Source organism: Vicia villosa, unplaced genomic scaffold, assembly GCF_029867415.1.
Source record: "Vicia villosa cultivar HV-30 ecotype Madison, WI unplaced genomic scaffold, Vvil1.0 ctg.001850F_1_1, whole genome shotgun sequence".
NCBI classification, from domain to species: Eukaryota; Viridiplantae; Streptophyta; class Magnoliopsida; order Fabales; family Fabaceae; genus Vicia; species Vicia villosa.
The window spans coordinates 151,042-154,493 of record NW_026705751.1 but is presented as its reverse complement, the minus strand read 5'-3'; the positions used below and the strand labels follow the sequence as shown (position 1 = coordinate 154,493).

The 3,452-nt window shown below is 27.5% G+C and overlaps 1 non-coding gene across 1 annotated transcript; it reads right to left on the bottom strand.

Annotated features, from left to right (window-relative positions):
- Window positions 1-533: 533 nt before the first annotated feature.
- Window positions 534-606, bottom strand: TRNAA-UGC (transfer RNA alanine (anticodon UGC)). The gene has a single exon. It is a non-coding gene; the product is annotated as a tRNA-Ala (tRNA).
- Between the last annotated feature and the right edge of the window lie 2,846 nt (window positions 607-3,452).

Below are 3,452 nucleotides of genomic sequence, written 5' to 3'. Positions count from 1 at the left end.
ACAAAAACCAAATCCAAAAAAAGAAATAAAATAAAATAAAATAAATAGAAAAAATAAAAAAATAGAAATACATATTGAGTTGTAAGGATCTAACCATGTACCTTCACATGCAAAGTAAGCGCTTTACCATTTGAGTTCTATGTCCATGTTATATGTCATGAGACTATCAGACACTTTAGTTTTTGTGTCTTAGAAAAAATAAAAAATATTTACACAAGTTAAATATCAAGAACAAAAACGTTTCCATAAAATATTGACGAATACAAGAAAAAGAACATTATTGGATTTTTTTATAAAAAAAACAATACAAATATTATAAAAAAATTTAAAATAAATATGAAGGGTCATAGACAGAACCCAGGAAAAGAAAAAGAAAAAGAAAGAGACAACATTTAGAAGCAATAATGTCGACGAATACAATAAAATAGGAAAAAAAATTATTGAAATTTAAAATAAAAAAAACAACACGGAAAAATTTCAAAATAAATATGAAGGGTTGTTATAAACAACAAAAGAAAAAAAAAATGCAACATTGGAGATGCAGGGGATCGAACCCTGTACCTCTCGCATGCAAAGCGAGCGCTCTACCATTTGAGCTACATCCCTTTTATATTAATTAATTAAATTAATAAAAGATAAAATCGACCAATTATTCTAGAAAGCATCTCTTTATGAATAAAGACAAAATTCACATGTATCACACTATTTTGGGAAGCTTGAATTCTCTCATCTTTAATTCTACTATATGTTTGACGGCAAATCATAATCTCCACTACATCTCTTATAATAATACAAGTGAATATGAAATGCACTTTATGGATTGTAACGGGGAACATGGCTGCATGTTTGGGATAATAATAATAATAATAATAATAATAATAATAATAATAATAATAATAATAATAATAATAGGTGGAGTCTAAGGTGAGGGTTCAATTAAGTCCCTCACCAGTGAAACCTTAAAAATATACTGATAGATTAAATTTAGAGTGAAGACCCATTTTGGTCCCTCACAAATATTACACGAGTCAAATTAGTCCCTCACAAAAAATTTGACACAACTTAATCCCTTACAAAATTTAACCGGGTCATATTAGTCCTTCTGCTAATATTTTTCTCAAATCGGTTTTTTCTACTTCTAAACCGGTTCTTTTCATACTTCTAAACCGTGACTGGACTGACACGTTAGATTTTTTTTTAAATACTAAATTAATTTTTATTTTTAATTTCATTTTTAAACAGTTATCAATGAATAATATCAAAAAAGCCAAAATTATTTCTTATAAAGTAATTTTTAAACAAATAATTTCCATGATTTTTACTAATATTAACAAATTCTATACATAAATTTTTACCTATGAGGTCTCAAATCCAAGTCCCATTCAAGTTAAATAATTTTCACTTTACAACTAGACAAATCAATTTCTATCGTTAATAAAGTGACTATCATTTACAACTAGAAAAATCAGTTTCTATTGTTAGTAAAGCAACTATTATTTACAACAAGACAAATCAATTTCTATTGTTAGTAAAGTGATTATCATTTACAACTAGATAAATCAATTTCTATTCTTAATAAAGTGATTATCATTTACAACTAGACAAATCTATTTCTACGGTTAGTAAAGCGACTATCATTAACAACTAGACAAATCAATTTCTATTGTTAGTAAAGTGACTATTATTTACAAATAGACAAATCAATTTCTATTGTATAATTGACTGTCATTTAATCTGAAGAGACTTAGTTTCGAGACCATATTGATACAAATTTTATATTTTATATTTTAAATTTAGAATTGTTTACAACTACGTGGGCCTAAGTTCAACTCCTTATAAGAATTTTTTTTGGCTTTTTTATATTATTAATTTATAATTGTTTAAAAATGAAATTAAAAATAAAAATCAATTTAGTATTTACAAAATGAAAAATAAATAAAATCCAACGTGGCAGTCCAGTCACGGTTTAAAACTAGAAAAAAAGCCGATTTGAGAAAAATATTAGCAGAAGGACTAATATGATCCGGTTAAATTTTGTAAGGGATTAAGTTGGGTCAATTTTTTTGTGAGGGACTAATTTGACTCGTATAATATTTGTGAGGGACCAAAATGGGTCTTCACTCTTAAATTTATGGTTCAGATCTATTAAAATAAAAATAGTAACACCTAAATTTATTCACATTCAATCTTTGCTTATAATAATTCTACATTTCTTTGTACTATTCTGGAATTTGAGCAGAAGAGAAGCACTCCAACAACCGAACTTAATGTCTCAATTGAGATTCCATTGAACAAGCATTCATCCCATTGTTCAACCTAACACCAACACTACAGACACATTTTCTAATTCCATATTTTCTGCTACTAATCTTTTTCTTTTCATGTCTGCCTTAATTTTTCTTCAGGTGCATTTCCCTGTGTGGAAAGAGGTTTTTTCAATTGTTGGTTCTTATTTTTGTGTTAGTCTAAACATTTACCGTTGTTGTGTTAAATTTCATCAAATTCCTACTCCCAAACATTATGTTTGAATGTATAATAATCTGCAGTGTTGTAAAGATGAGGCGCAAAAGAAATACGAATGAGGAAACACTAAGAGAGAATTTATGTTTAAAGAAGATACATTTTATTTTTTAGGGTTTCATTCACTAATATCATTAGGGAAACAAGGTAAAGTAAGATTAATTGTTTATGTGAATCTTAAGAATTATAAGAAGAATTACATGAAACTGTCAAGAATAGTATAAAGAAATAAAGATTGAATGTGAATGAGTCTAAGTGTTACTATTTTTATTTTAATGAATCTGGGCCATAAATTTGATCTATTGGTGTATTTCTAAGGTCTCACCGGTGAGGAACTTAATTGAACCCTCACCTTAGAAGCCACCGTAATAATAATAATAATGGAAGTTTTAAATTTTTTTTGTCAAACTCTCTCTATGAACTTAGACAAGACAATTTAAATATTTTATTATTTTAATGAGGTTCACGTTTCAATTTTCTTTATCTTACTATCATTCTTTTATTTCTTTTTGTTTTTGCAAGATTTTTTTATCATGCTTTTATTCTTTTTCATATTATTTTTCCATCTTAATATAAAGAAGTGTCCAATAGTTTTGATCACTAGTTTACGGAAAACAATAAAAAAAGTATTTTAAGGCTCAAAATTAACAATTAGTTGATAAAGCATATATTGCAGCAGACTTCAACCATAACTTGCTCGATCACCCCGTAGAGGAATTTGAAATTCTTTAAAGATTCAATAAACACATCAAACAATCTAAAAGTCTATTTAAAATAAAACAAGCCAAAAAGGGGAAAAGAACCTTCACAACCAACCACGAAGATATGAAAAAATACCTTAACAGAAACATCTCAGTCCAGATACCGACATGTAGATTAGAAAGCTTATAGAAACGCTCAACAGTTAGGATGCAACTGCAAAGGCGCTAAGA